A 16,797-nucleotide genomic window follows, 5' to 3' on the forward strand; every position below is an offset into this window, starting at 1 on the left:
GGTTGTTGAGTCTGGAGAAGAGGAGGCTGAGGGGAGACCTTATCGCTCTCTACAACTCCCTGAAAGGAGGTTGTAGTGAGTTGGGTGTTGGTCTCTTCTGCCAAGTAGTTAGCAATAGGATGAGAGGAAATGGGCTCAAGCTGTGCCAGGGGAGGTTTAGGTTGGATATTAGGAAAAATTTCTTCACGGGAAGGGTAGTCAAGCATTGGAAGAGGCTTCCCAGAGAGGCGGTGGAGTCCCCATCCCTGGAAGTGTTCAAAAAATGGGTAGATGTGGCACTTGGGGACATGGTTTAGTGGGCATGGTGGTGTTGGGTTGATACTTGGACTGATGATCTTAGAGGTCCTTTCCAATCTTAATGATTCCTAGTTTTTACTTTCATTAAAAATAATCCAGCCACCAAGTCAGGAATCACGAAATTGCTACTCTACCCTTAATTGGTTTAGTGGTGGACTTGGTAATGTTAGGTTAATGGTTGGACTGGATGATCTTAAAGGTCTTTTCCAACCTAAATGATTCTATGATTCTATTCTATAATAAACAGTATTAGGGTTAGGTTACTTTTCATAAAGGTGAAGTTGTGTTCCTGACATGATATTCAAAAGTTAGAAGCAAAGTCCAGGTCAGCTTGATAAATGCTGGAGTGCATGCTTTTTCTTGTTAAATATTTGATTAAAATGGCCAATCTCTTTTGGATTCTGAAACTCAGAGAACAGATTTGATTCAAAGCCTGCTGTCGTCAATAGCATTTTCTCCAGTGAGCCTTATGGCTTGAAATAGGATTTGATATGAAAGTCCAGCTGACAAAATTTCTACCAATATCAAGATAACATAGCAATAATGTTTACTATTTCTTTCCAAAGCAGTTTTGCATTTAAGTTTTGATGGTATTCTTTAGGTAAGTGTCGTGGTTTAGCCCCAGCCAGCAACTAAGCACCATGCAGCCGCACGCTCATTCCCCCTACGCTGATGGGATGGGGGAGAGAATCGGAGGAGTAAGAGCGAGAAACACTCCTGGGTTGAGATAAGAACAGTTTAATAATTGAAATACAGTAAAATAGTAATGATAATAATAACAATAGAATAACGATAATAATAATAATATACAAAGCAAGTGATGCACAATGTAATTGCTCACCACCTGCCAACCGATACCCAGACAGTTCCCGAGCAGTGATCTCTGCTCCCCGGCCAACCCCCACCCCCAGTTTATATACTAAGCATGACGTCGCATGGTATGGAATAGCCCTTTGGGCAGTTTGGATCAACTCTTCTGGCTGTGCCCCCTCCCAGTTTCTTGTGCACCTGGCAGAGCATGGGAAGCTGCAAAGTCCTTGACTAGCATAAGCAGTACTTAGCAACAACTAAAACATCAGTGTGTTATCAACATTATTCTCATGCTAAATCCAAAACACAGCACTGTGCCTGCTACTAGGAAGAAAATTAACTCTATCCCAGCCAAAACCAGGACAGTAAGATTTTTGTAAAACTGAAGAAATAGACCAAACTTCACCAATTGCCTTCGTAGAGCTGTTCTTGAAGGGTATGTTGCCTTCTGTGCAGTTAACTCAGCAATACTAAAGGTATTTCACAAGCAAGAAATACTGGATGGCAGGCTAGCAGGAATGTTCTCTCTCATGAGATTTACCTGTAGAAGTCATGTTTCTTACCTACTGCAGTACAAAGTTAATCTGAGGCTCATTTGTATTTAAATAAACGTACCTAGTTCAAATCAGACAGAAAGGAAAAGACCTTCCACAGCTTCTAGGCTACCTCTGAGTTTTCTGTTCCAGGGGTCCCAAACACAAACCGTGGCTACTTGCTCTGATAGTCACAGCTTACAACGAACAGATTCTCTTCTCTTCTGGGTCAAATTCAGTGTGACTTTATGGGTACAGCAGCTGACCATTCATGTTCAGGAGACATGCTTTCTGTCACCAGCTCTGATGCTGGCCTACTGGGTGACTAGGGTCAACTGTGTGCTGTACTGTTCCAACCTGCAAAAGAGAAGTAAGAATGCTTCTTTCCAAAACGAAATATTTTCCTGCTACTATGTTTTTAGTTAAAAATGAAGAGAACATGCTTTATTTTGGAAGCTTTCTTCCATAATTACAAGTGATTACTTTCAGTGGAAGATGTAGATATACCACTTCAGTTACTGAACATCTGATCAAAACCTATAGGATATTAGTGGTTCTTGAAGGGAAGGGAAAATAAATATAGACACTTCTGTATTAATCATACTTAGGCCAGTGGAAAAGTAAATATAAAAGCATTTCAGTCAAGTTTTCAATGACTCTGAACTGTTCCTCATACATGTTTGGAAATGCAAGGTGGTAATTTTGGAAGTACTGAATACTCTACAGAAAAAAAAAAAGTTAATTTGCAGGAAATTAATTCATAATATTCACAAACCTTTTTTATTTCAAGAAGAAAGCAGAAACTTTTTCAGAATTCTTTTGATAAAATCAAATATGCCCTTTGAAACAGGTTTTGCATAAATTTGCATTATTTCAAATGGCCCTATGAGTAATACAGGTTAGCTATTACAAAAACATAAAAACTTCCTCTTCCTGTCTTTTTCCCTGCCCTCTTCCTCACCTTCCCTTCTATCCTTTCTGCTTTCAAGAAGGTCCAGTTTCTGTGTTAGACTACAGTAAAAATTGTAGAATATATAGGCAAAATATGTATTCGTTTAATTGTCTTATTTTTCCTAAGGTTAAGATTTTATCCACTGAGCTGTTGACTGTGTGACATGACTGTGTGACAGATGGCCTAAAATACAAGAATATTACCTGTTAATATTTATGGTTTGCCTCTAGATGGAAAATACAAAGTGTCTTTAGTGATGGCAAGAACAGATGCAACACAAAAGGAAAGATTTTATTTGTTTAAAGAGAAATTTAAAGATGGTTTTAACTAAGGTTTTACATGAAGCTCTAAAGCTACAGGAAAGTACTTTCTTCTAACAGAAGATGTTGATATGCCCATACCTATACTTATAAATGGCTAGATACTTCCCATATTCATTACATAAAAATGAGTCTTCTATGTATATCATCATTTTCTTTAGTGTGTCATTAGATATTTCATTAGGACAAACATTTCAACTAATTTGATTTTCTTAAAAGCAAAATTTTTGCAAGAGACAGTAACCGTATCTCAGAGTAGAACCTAGTGGAGATAGCTGAATCAGACCAGCTTTTCTGCAGGCTTTAACAAGATCTGCCATTATACCAAATAATTACAGCCCATTGCAAGCACTTCCAGAAATGCTTTATTTGCCCCTGCTAAGCTCCAGTTCTAAGTGCACCTTTAGGCTGAGATTATATATCCACCCTGTACTGGTATGATTCAAGACCAAGATTTTCTGCAGAAAATTTGATAGAGTATGCATCCAGGTTGAAAATTTTTAAAAAAAGCTGCTAGATAGGAAAGATAGCATTGAACAGAGCAGCATATTTTGAGACTGCAGGGACTAGAAGAATAAAAGTCATTTGGACCTAGAAAACTGGGCACCCTGCAATGTATTTCTGTTAATGTGTGAGCCTTCAAACTACTTCTCTAAGAAGTTTGGAAAAATTCCCTCTTTTCCTGGACTGAAACCCTGCGGGGACGGCAGGGGGAGGACACAACACAACAATGGCAACAGGACAACAACCTTATCTTCCTGCTTCTTGCTCTTTTGCTCTCTGCCACTACCATTTTCCATTACCAGCCTTAAGGGAGTAACGATATTTTATTATTCTAGACAAATTTCCTATCTAGGTACATCCAGATGCAGATGTACTTGGCTCTTGTTTGCTTAGGACACTAATGGTCCAAGTAGTGGGCAAAATTCTTTAAATCCTCATTGTCACTATATTTGCTAGAGAAAGACCAACCAGAACTCATATGTTGGCTCAGTAGAATGCACAGTAGATTTTAACAAGCTTGAGGACATATCAAAGCAGTCCAATTGTTATGGCACAAAGCTCACTACAAGCTTGTATCTACAGCTTTTTTTTTTTTTGTCTAAATTGTCAGAAGTACCCAAACTAGCTCATTTAAAGGTACCTCAAGAATCCACACACCATAGTACAAGCATGCCCTTAACTAAAGTAAGACCAACCGGAGGGGAAAACGACCAGCCTGGCTGAATAGGGAGCTTTTGTGGGGACTCAGGGAAAAAAGGAGAGTCTACCATCTTTGGAAGAAGGGGCGGGCAACTCAGGAGGAGGAGCACAGGGATCTTGTTAGGTCATGCAGGAAGGAAATTAGAAAAGCAAAAGCCCAGCAAGAAGTTAATCTGGCCAATGCTGTAAAAAATAATAAAAAATGATTTTATAAGTACATCAGCAATAAAAGGAGAGCCAAGGAGGATCTCCATCCTTTGCTGGATGTGGGGGGGAACATTGTCATCGACGACAAGGAAAAGGCTGAGGTACTTAACGCCTTCTTTACCTCTGTCTTTAATAGCCACACAAAGTCATCCCCAGGGTACTCAGGCCCCTGAGCTAGAGGATAGGGATGGGGACCAGAATGGAGCCCTCATAGTCCAGGAGGAAGCAGTTAACGACCTGCTATACCACCTGGATGCTCACAAGTCTATGGGGCCAGATGGGATCCACCCAAGAGTACTGAGGGAGCTGACAGAGGAGCTTGCCAAGCCACTTTCCATCATCTATCAGCAGTCGTGGTTAACAGGGGAGGTCCCTGATGACTGGAGGCTTGCCAATGTGACGCCCATCTACAAGAAGGGCCGGAAGGAGGGTCTGGGGAACTACAGCCCATTCAGCCTGACCTCGGTGCCGGGAAGGATTATGGCGAGGTTCATCTTGAGTGAACTCAACAGGCAAGTGCAGGTCAACGAGGGGATCAGGCCCAGGCAGCATGGGTTCATGAAAGGCAGGTCCTGCTTGACCAACCTGATCTCCTTTTATGACCTGGTGACCCGCCTGGTAGATGATGGAAAAGCTGTGAATGTCATTTACCTGGACTTTAGCAAAGCTTTTGACACCGTCTCCCACAGTATTCTCCTTGGGAAGCTGGCAGCTCATGGCTTGGATGGGCGTAGTCTTCGCTGGGTAAAAAACTGGTTGGGTGGCCGAGCCCAGAGAGTAGTGGTAAATGGAGTTAAGTCCAGTTGTCAGCCGGTCACGAGCGGTGTTCCCCAGGGCTCTGTTTTGGGGCCAGCCTTGTTTAATATCTTTATCGATGATCTGGATGAGGGGATTGAGTGCACCCTCAGTAAGTTTGCAGATGACACCAAGTTGGGTGGGAGTGTGGATCTGCTGGAGGGTAGGATGGCCCTGCAGAGGGATCTGGACAGGCTGGACTGATGGGACAAGGCCAGCTGTATGAGGTTTAACAAGGCCAAGTGCCGGGTCCTGCACTTCGGTCACAACAACCCCATGCAACACTACAGGCTTGGGGAAGAGAGACTGCAAAGCTGCCAGGCCAAAAAGGACCTGGGGGTGTTGGTCGACAGCCGGCTGAATATGAGCCAGCAGTATGCCCAGGTGGCCAAGAAGGCCAACAGCATCCTGGCTTGTATCAGGAATAGTGTGGCCAGCAGGAGCAGGGAGGTGATTGTTCCCCTGTACTTGGCACTGGTGAGGCCACACCTGGAATACTGTGTCCAGTTTTGGGCCCCTCACTACAAGAAAGACATTGAGGTGCTGGAGCGTGTTCAGAGAAGGGCAACAAGGCTGGTGAAGGGTCTGGAGCACAGGCCTTATGAGGAGCGGCTGATGGAACTGGGGTTGTTTAGCCTGGAGAAGAGGAGGCTGAGGGGAGACCTTATCGCTCTCTACAACTCCCTGAAAGGAGGTTGTAGTGAGTTGGGTGTTGGTCTCTTCTCCCATGTAGTTAGCAATAGGACGAGAGGAAATGGGCTTAAGCTGCACCAGGGGAGGTTTCGATTGGATATTAGGAAAAATTTCTTCACGGAAAGGGTGGTCAAGCATTGGAAGAGGCTGCCCAGAGAGGTGGTGGAGTCACCATCCCTGCAAGTGTTCACAAAATGGGTAGATGTGGCACTCTGGGACATGGTTTAGTCTAGTCTACCCTTGATTGGTTTAGTATGGTTTGGTAGTGTAGGTTAATGGTTGGACTGAATGATCTTAAAGGTCTTTTCCAACTTAAACGATTCTATGATTCTATGATTCTATGTATAATATACTTTGTTAACATGTATTGTGCTGTGTGTCACAGCTACAGCAACTCAATTTCATAGCAACATTAATGTTTGTTTTCATTCCACCTTGGAACATGACCAAAACCTTTTGGAACACTGCAACAGAAATGGAACTATCAAAATCAATGTTTATGTATCAAAACATGTGGATATAGTTAGGGAACTGGCCTAGCATAGGGGAAACCCAGGTTCAATTACATTGTTCTGTATGAACCAGGACAGACTTTTTTCTTGCTAGAATGTGCTGGATGAGGCAGACTAAGGATTTGAACCTCTACTTCCTTTAATAATCAGTCTCTTCTTCCCTTCTTTTTCATCAAACTTGTTATTTCTTTGCAAAGCATCCTCTCTTGACTAAAAAGCTCATTTGATGAAATGTCATACAGTGAAAGGGTGTTCAGCTGAAAATACTCACACATTGTTTAGCATGCATATATAGCAGCTTCTAGTTCATAAGTACAGAAATTCAGTCCCAGGTGTCAAGTGACATGGACAGGATCATGATGCAACTCAGTGAAAAAAGCCAGTTTAGGACTGAGGTTCATTTGTGCTTAATATAATAGACCACAGTGTTATACAGGTGAGCTATATAGTTATTCAGACCTTCTGTGTTTCCATTTTGTAAAATATATCAAGAATTGAATGCATGAAATATGAGAGTAATCAAATTAAAATAATAGAAATTATTAATTTAACTTCCAGAATCAGATGTTTGGCCATGAGCACATGGAGTGGGGTTGCTCACATCAGCCAAAAATGAACACAAAAGGATGAGTGTATGACCCTCTCCTAAAGTAAGCCCTGACCTACTTTTGGCAATAGAAGTATTTCTTGAAGGTTGGATTCTTGGCCCAAATGCCACTCCTAGATTCAAGTGTTCAAGTTGTCCCTCTTGTATATGGACTATGATCACTCTTCAGCTAGAAAGGGAGAAAAGACTGAGCAGGGATTAGGGGTCTGGTAATCTTGTGGCTTGAACACACAGTGAGGAAATGAAAAGCACACATTTATTGCATTCAGACTGAGGGAGTCCTGACCATGGTTTCCAGATCCCCAGCAAACTCTGAAACCACCAACCTGAAGGAGATTGATTGATATCAGGCCACTGCAGAAAGAAAGGAAATATTATACAAAGGGTAAGCAAGGAAAAGAGAAAGGATTGCTTGCTTAAGCAAGAGAGGGTAGGGATTGGCAGTGTGAAATATCCTGGGTTCCGTCCAAGCTTCTAATTGTGCTTATGTAATTATTTTTTTGTAGTGTCTTGTTGCTGCAACAGGCTGTTAACCAATACAATTAACTTTTCTTCAGGAAACAACAGTAAATAAAAGTTTAGTTAATTAAATATGCTTTCTCCATTATTTTGAAGAACAGATCTTTTTTTCCAATACGTTTTCTTGAAAACAGTTCATCTTTCAGTGAGACGTGCCAGGGAGATGATCAGTTTGTTGTGCTTGATTGCCCTATGGGAGCCTCTGGATCCTTTCAGCTGTTGTGAAAATGCACAGCAACTGCTGATCTCTCCTTGTTGGTATCTTCAGCCACACATGGGACCCAGCTTGGAGGAATTCTGGAACTGTATGTTGGCTGATTTGCAAATGAGAAAATTGACTTGCTGATGAGGAAAAAAAAAGGAAAGAAGTTTAATGAATGTTAAAAAACAGCTATATGTTGCAGGGGTGAAATTTGCCAGGTCAGCTAGGGTCAGATGTGTTAGATATTTTGTAACTTTGGTCAGGATGAACAGGTCTCATTTGACCTTTAGGGACACATTTTATTATCAAAAGCTAATGTCTCTACTCATTCTTGAACTGATCAATAGGGCTTTCATGTATAGGTAGAAATCTGGACAGGCATTTATTGTTGTTGATGCTTGCTTTCATTATTTCAAAAGCAGGAAGGGAATTCTTTTGCATGCTGTTCTAGCTTCTGGTACATAACTCACAGCTTCCAAGAGAGCTCATTAAGGGCAATTATACCTTAATGTAAAAGATCATGGCTTTAAAGATGTGGCTAATTTTGCTGCAGCCACCTCTGCAAATATAAGCAAATCAAGTTTGGTTTTGGCCTTGTCTGAGATCTTTTTCTAGGCCTGTGATAGACCACTTACAGAACGGCTTGATAACTATTAGGTAAGCTCTCATCTTCTGGAGGGTTACTGCTATGCTGGGTAATGCTGGATAACACTGCTGGTGCTGATGCAGAGGGGATAACAAAACTAAGGAGGTAATTTGCTCAACTTACCCAATGTGAGCTTGTACAGAATAGTATGTATAATACTCAGTTCACAAGTGCATGACAGTGTTGCTGCAGATGCATGGTAAGGAAGCAAATACCAAATGACCAGAATACTGATGCTGGGGGGAAAGGGAGTTATGTGCAAGACAAAATAGGTATGTCTGGAGCCAAAGGATTAAGAAGACCCATAAATTCAGTGGTTATTATGGGGTTCTCCATGTTGCTTATCAAAGTCATCTGCAATTTCATAGTAAGTTAATCTTACTATAAGAAAATTTACAATCCACAACTGAAGTGGACATAAGCTTGGAAAACAGGGTTATCTTCCTTGATACGAATAAATGTACTTTAAATATGTTCAATGGGAGTTTTCCTCATTTACCTGCATATAGTTAGGTTGAATGGTCTGCTTCTTTGTTTAGGCTTATTGATCCCAACACTCTTGTCCTGGTTTCGGCTGGGATAGAGTTCATTTTCTTCCTAGCAGCAGGCATAGTGCTGTGTTTTGGATTTAGTATCTATCCAGCAGCAACTACAAACAGCTCTTCTGTGCACTACTAATGAACAGATAAGAATTTGGGGAACGTACCATTTTAGAGAAAAAAAGATCAGTCTCGTATGATGAAAATAGTTGCTCCATTGGTGCTGCATTAACTACTTTACTCCAGGTGAAAATTTGCTCATTGACTTTTTGTAGATGGCTTCCTTGAATAATTGTTTGAAAACAGTCTTTAAAATCATAATCTTCAGATTTGCTTCAGTATTCTCTTTTTATTTCTCTTTGCTTTTCTGTTAGAGAGTTTCTTTTTTATCGTGTCTTCCATCCAATAGCATTGAGATAGTGTTGTGTATTGATCTGAAAATAAGTCCTAGATAATGGTAGCCTGTTCATACTGGTATTATGTGTTAAATTTTCTCTACTGTCACAAATGTCTTTTCTCTTTATATATGTAATTTTCCTTGTTTGCTAGAAATTTTAGCCTTTCACAGAATATCAGAAAAATACAAGCTTTTTCTTAGGGCTATTTTCTGAGCAGAATCTATAAGCATGGTTGAATTTGCTTCTTTTCATTGTCTGGTAACGAAATGGATCTTTGATAAATCATAGGAAATTTTCATGTGTTATGTGCTGAGTAGAAAACAAAAATACTGTATATATACATGCACTGTAATGCACAAGTTACATTCACATTTTTCCTTCAGAACTTAGAGATTACACCATGACAAGAAAGCAGAGGAAAAAGATCTACATACTTAACAAATTTTTGACTGGATATTTTTTAATTGGTTCTGTTTGTATTAAACATAATCAGATTTTCAAACAGTGATTCAAAATGAATAAGGCTTTTGATCCTGTCTCCCATAACATCCTCCTTGGCAAACTGATGAAGTAAGGGCTAGACAAGTCAACAGTGAGGTGGAATGAAAACTGGCTGAACTGCTGGGCTCAGAGTGTTGTGATCAGCAGAGTGAATTCCAGCTGGAGGCCAGTCACTAGTGGTGTACCCCAGAGATCAATACTGGCTCAGCACTTTTTAACATCTTCATTAATGACCTAGATGGTGGGGCAGAGTGCATCCACAAATTTGCAGATGATACAAAATTGGGAGGAGTGACTGATAGACCAGGTGGTTGTGCTGCCCTTTAGAGGGACCTTGACAGACTGGAGAAATAGGCCAACAGGAACCACATGAAGCTCAACATGAGCAAGCAATGAGCCCTTGTGCCAAAGAAATGCAACGACAATCCTGGGCTGCATGAGGAAGAGCAGCAGGTCATGGAAGGTGATCCCTCCCCTCTACTCAGTACTGAGGACACCACATCTAGAGTATTGTATCCAGTTCTGGGCTGCCCACTACAAGACAGACACAGGCTTATTGAAGTGAGTCCAGTGTAGGGTACAAAGATGACTAAGAGACTGAAGTGTCTTTCATGTGAGGAGAAGGTGAGAGAACTGGGATTGTTCAGTCTTGGGAAGAGAAGGTTCAGGCAGAGATTTTATTAGTGTGTATAAGTACCTGATGTGAGGGAGTAAAGAAAATGGAGTCAGACTCCTCTCACTGGTGCCCAGGGATGGGACAAGAGGCAATGGACACAAATTGAAAACAGGAAATTCCATTTAAACCTAAGAAACTTTGAGGGTGGTCAAACACCTGAGCTACTTGCCCAGAGAGATTGTAGAGTCCCTATCCTTGCAGGTATTCCAAACTGTTGTGGTTTAGTCCCTGTCAGCAACTAAACAGCAGACAGCTGCTCGGTCACCCTCCCCACTCAGTAGGATGGGGAGAAAATTGGAAGAGCAAAAGTAAGAAAACTCATGGGTTGAGATAAGAACAGGTTAATAACTGAACTAAAATAATAATAATTGTAATGAAAAGGAGAATGAGGGAGGGAAACAAAACCTAGGAAAAAACACGGGATTCAATTGCTCACCACTTGCCAAACGATGACCAGCCAGTCCCTGAGCAGCGATTGTTATTCCCCTGGCCAACTCCCTGCAGTTTATATACTGAGCATGACATCATATGGTATGGAATAGCTCTTTGGTCAGTTTGGATCAACTATTCCGGCTGTGCCCCCTCCCAGCTTCTTGTGCACCTGACAGAGCATGGGAAGCTGAAAAGTCCTTGACTAGCTTAAGCAGTACTCAGCAACAACTAAAACATCAGTGTGTTATCAACATTATTCTCATGCTAAATCCAAAACACAGCACTATGCCAAGCTACTAGGAAAAAAAAGAAACTCTATCCCAGCCAAAACCAAGACACAAACCTGAACTGGATATGGCTCTGTGCAACCTGCTGTAGTTGACCCTGCTTTGGGTGGAGAGATGTGGACTAGACAATCTCCAGAAATCTCTAACAACTTCAGTTGTTATGTGTGTGTCATTCTGACTGATTCTCCTCCATGTGTGAAACACAGGTGATATTTGATCCCTTTGTCCTTGATTGCCTTGAATGTGGATCTCTTTTCATGGCATTTGTCCTCATTCCTCAATGTGGATAACTGGGACAGTTCAATCTGGAATTGACAAAGGCATCTCACTAATTTACTTGTGTATTTTTTGAGAAGATATGGTAGAAGCTGTACTGGCATATGCAAAGGAAAGTGTACTGAAATGGAACATTAGTCATGTGAGGAATATTTCTTCTGTTGTAATGTGCATTTTCCGTAGCTGTAGATACTTCTACGAGGTACATTTACTTCTATGGGATTCACTTTGCAATTAAGACATTCAGTTTAGGTATTTGCATTTGGCTCAGCTTTTAGGTGTTGTCAGTCAGGGGCCAAGACAGTTGTTCTGGTCATCCTAAGACAGGTACTTACTGGCTATTGAGCTGAAGAACTCCACAGGCCACACTGAATGACAATTTTGACTGATCCTTACTGGCTGTAATGGGACTTTAGATACCCAGAAACCTTTTGCCCAATGCTGAATCCCACTTGTCTGACTACAAAGCATTTCTTCTCATCAAGTGTGTGAAGTGGTCAAAATACCAGTTTTCAGCTTTCTTTTTCCTAACCAATGCAAAACCAGTTAAGCTAGGTATAGCATTCTCTTCTGCAGTTTTCAGTGAGCCAATCTTACTGTCAGTTTTAACAGACTTTTTTATTTTTTGACCTATAAGCAAGCCTCATACTTGTCTTTTTCTCATTTACTCTTGGTCTGAGATTTTAAAATGCAGATGCCCCATTAAACTGGGACAGACAAGCTGTATTACACTTTGACAAATTGGGATGTGAACTTGTTGAACACTAAAAATTCAGGTGATCATCTAATTTCCATTAATTTTCACGGTTGGCTACCAAGTGAATCTCAGTATCCTTATGGACTCTGAATTCATGTTCAGACTGAGTCTGGGTTTGAAATCTTTATCTTAGAGATGAACCTGACATTTACTACTAGGGAAATGCAGTCTGGTAAGTTAAAATCTTTTGTATATTGTTCTGTATTTAATGCCCTCTCCACAGAATATAGGTTTCTCTTAAAGGTAGCAACCAAGAAATCAGGGAGTCCAAGTTCCTGAATTTAATCAGAAATTCATTTAGCAGAGTACAGACTCTGGACTTCTGGAAAACAGACTTTGGCTTACTAAGAGAACTGGTAGAGGTCCTGTGGGAGACAGTTCTGAAGAGAGAGAACTCAGGAGATTTGGCAGGTCTTTTAAGTAAAACTTCCTCCAAGCACAAGAATGGTCTACCCTATACTAAGGAAAAGAAGATGACATATCGGGAAACTTGCCTAAGTAAGCAAGTCTTGAGTGAGAGCCAATTCAGAAAGGCTATATATATGCAAATGAGGATGGCCTACCAAGGGGGAATATAGAAACATTGCCATATGAGGATAGTGCTGGCAAATCAAAGATCAACTAGAGATGAAACTAGCAAAGGAAATCAAGGGCAATAAGAAAAGCTTCTAAACCTACATTAGCAGTAAAAGGATAAACAAGGAAAATGGGGGCCTACTACTGGATGAGGCTGGTGCATTAATGATAGCAATAGCGGTTGAGGCTGAAGTAGTGGATGTCCTTTAGCTTTGGTCTTCACCAGCAAGGTTTCTTATGCCTTTGTGCCTAGACACAGTGTTCAAGAAGGAGAGGAACTACCAGTAGTGGAAGAAAAATAAGTCAGAGATCTCTTGAGAGAAATCAAGTCATGCAAGGGCCTGATGGTCTGCTTAATATCTTTGTCAGTATCCTTCTGGAGAAGGAGAGAGAATGTACACCTGTCCAAATGCTGATGAAGCCATGCTGGGGGGATGCAGTCAATACACTTGAGGACAGGGCCACCATTCAAAGGACGTTGACAAGCTAGGAGAATGGGACAACAGTAACCTGATTAAATTCTACAAGGGCAGATGAAGTCCTGTACCCAAGAAAGACAACTTCAGCCCAGTCAAATTTGGAATCCAGTTTTGGCCTCCGCAATACATAAAAAGGATGTTGATCAACTGAATTTATAATTAATGGAAGTATTCTTTGATAACTCTTCCATGGGTGGATAGAGTTGGAGGCAAACATCCAAAAAAAGCAATTTAGTTTTACTTATCATTAAAACACATTTTAACAGGAAACACACAGGTACAACAGAAGCTTCTTAATTTATCTCAGTAGAATCTGCAGTGAATAGTATAAGTTGATGAATTGGTTAAATTCTTATTTATTTTATATATATGGAAATTTTCTTCATCCAGACACTTCAAAGACTTATGAAAAGGCATTATCCCATATATCAGGACAATGGGAAGGTATGTCCAGTGAATTCACTTATATCCTATAGTGAATTCCTAAAAATGTTATAAGAATTGTTAATTCAAGAATCTTATCAAATAGGAAATGTTGGATTGTTCTTGATCACAGAAATTTTTTGTAGGTGTTTATTACCAAATGTCCATTCAGTTTACAGCACAACTTCCCAAATGGTTGTATTAGCAAAGTGAGGCAGTGAATTCTGTGACAGGTGCAAGAGCAAGTGGCTTGAGAGGAGGAACTTCTCAAGATTCCTATGAGCCAAGACTGAAGCCAGTTGTGTTGAATTTCCTTGGCTCAGGAGAAGTACCCTTTTATGTCAGTCTGTCTCAGTGCAGTTTCTGTTGAGCTTATATTTGGTTTTTAGGGTTTCCTTTGGATGAATGCCCTTGGAATGATATTCTCTCCCTAGTGGACTCAGCAAGCCTTCTAACTTAGATGACTGTGGATGAACATATGCGTATAATAAAAATGTGCCCTGTCCCGGCACATTTAATAGGAAAGAAATGGTTATTTCTTTGCTAAATAAGGATTTAAGTGTGTAAGTGTTTTATAAGATATAATTTCAGCATTGTTTTATAACCCTACACAGCTGAACAATAAATGTGGCTCTTTACTAACTTCAGATATAGACCAGGCATGAAAGTAAACATAACAGCCTTTGGGCAGTAGTGTTTTACTCAGTGACTCCTAACCATGACCTATGATTTAGCTGTGACACCAACTTAACCTAAGATATTAGAGGAGAGAAACACTAGTTTCTAGTGAAAGGAAAGTGAAGTTTAATTTAGTGGCAGTACATTCACATTAAAATTTATCATTTAAGTGCCAAACTCCATTGTAAGGATTCATTTTTCTGGTGCTAGGCAATAGCAGCACTTTTATCTATTGTACACTATATTCAGTGGTGCAAGATGCTGATGTCTGATGGTTTTATATTCTCATAATCTGCCCTGCTGGTTTTCCAATAAATGGGAAATATCACTATCATGTAGTAGCCTCAGGAATAGACCCACTCTAGAACTGACCTTCTGGATAGTCTACATGCTGCTAAGTAGCAAACTTTCAGTTTTAAAACTGTATTTTACTGTAGCTTTAGCCATTCATGGTAATAAGTATTATCTGGTTTGCTCTATTGGCTCAGCTTTGGAATGTAAATCCAATATTGTTTCCTGTGCTTTTAATTATGTTTTTCTCAATAGACTTGATTTTCCATTTTCTCTAAATGCATTTTATTATAAAATATTTCAAACATTATCTCATGGTAAATATATTTGCTTTTTCCTACTGGAACTAGTATCCTTGAGATGGCTGCGACCAGGTTGCTCAGGTTAGACTAGAGAATGAACAAATTAGAATCTAAGTCAGTTAAGTGTCTGTAAATCAGTTGTGGGGGGACTTCATTGGTGTTTGTGTTACATGCTTCAACAGCAAAGCTGGCTTAAAAAGCTCTGTCCATGACAATTTGTACCCTTTGACAAACATAGACGCTCTCCCTCAGTAGGTCTGAGATACCTGGTTTGGATGCCTTATAAACTAGATTCATAAATGATCCAGAGGAATAGAATTTTTTTAAAAAACAATCAGGAGAACAGGATTTGTTTACCCTTTGGAAAAGAAGGCTGAAAGGATACATGACATGTCTTAAAATATGTAAAACAGAACTTCATGAATGAAGGAAACAATCAAGTCTCCATGACTATAGTTCTTAGAATAAGATATGGTGAGCTTTAATTGGAGCAAGAGTGTCTTAGTTTGCACATTATGGATAAATTTTAAACTGACAGAAGAGGAAGCACAAATTGTTCTGTGAAGGCTGCAGAAATTCCACCTCTGAATTTTTCAAGCAACCAGTTCAGACAATCATCAAACAGAGAAAGTTTAGACTTTGGAGAAACATGACTTTGGCAGAGATTTGAATTAAATGGCCTCTCCAAGGTCGTCTTTAGCTGCTTGTCTTCGCCCCTCCTTTATGATTCTGTGAGGATTCTGACACTGTGGTGGGGATTATTGTCACACTTAGAATTTATCTTCTGCTTCTTACCATCTGACTGCTCCATATCTTCCTCAGGCAAAAATATTTCAGGAAATTCCTGTCTTCCTTAACATTTTAACATGAAAAATAACTGCATATCAATCTATTCCAAATAAATGGGATCTATTTGCTTACCAACTGTATTGGTATAGAGTTATACCAATACAAAAGAGTGGTATATAGTTATACAAAAAAGATATGACAGAATTTACAATCATGGCACTTAAAGAGCTCATACTCAGAACCTCTCCTTTGTTTTCCATGTGTTTCTTCTCCTCTGTACTTATTATGCTTTAAGATCTTTACTGAAAGCTCAGAATGAAAATGTCTTTGCTCATATAATTTTTTTTTTGTGAAAAAGAAAAAATGTGCTGCTTTTCCACTTTCCAAGCAGGATGAAATACCATGAAGTATAAATTAAACTTTACATGAATTATATGAACACCCCCCCCAAAACCTCTGAAGTATTTTGATATGATTAATTGCTGTAATGCTTAATAATAATACCAAAAAGTAAAATTTGCAAATGGAAACAAAATGATCTGTAAGAGCTGTAAGATCCTAAATAAACTAAAATTGTTTTAATTAATATCATCCTGTAATTCCAAAACTAGTAATTTCCTATATTTTACACATCTCCTCCTTCTGGAAAAAGAAATTATTTGGCACACAGACAAAGATAAGCAGTACTTTGTCAACTTTCTCACAATGTTGTTGTAGTTTGTTAGTAACAGGAATACCTCCATTGTGTTGTGGAGACCTCAAAACACTTTGTCAATGATGATGGTTAAACCGAGGATTGTTTGTGTCAGGATGATAAATTTACTCTCTATCTTTCAGAACTTATGCTTTGTCTACTACAGCTCTTACATAAAATATTCAAACATTTTGTTTGTTTGCTCTAATTTAATAATAGTTTTATTCAATAATAGGTTTTGTCAAATGTTGGGGAAAATAGTGTTCTCCTTTTCTAAATATTTTTCTACACAGAACCATGTTAAAAAGCCTGAAGCAACTTTGTTTTTCAAGATTACAAATTATGCATTACCACTGCTCATTTGCCAGGGCACTACAGAGACAACTTCAGTTTAGAGCAAAAT

This window comes from Pelecanus crispus, chromosome 2 (genome assembly GCF_030463565.1).
Source record: "Pelecanus crispus isolate bPelCri1 chromosome 2, bPelCri1.pri, whole genome shotgun sequence".
Lineage (NCBI taxonomy): Eukaryota > Metazoa > Chordata > Aves > Pelecaniformes > Pelecanidae > Pelecanus > Pelecanus crispus.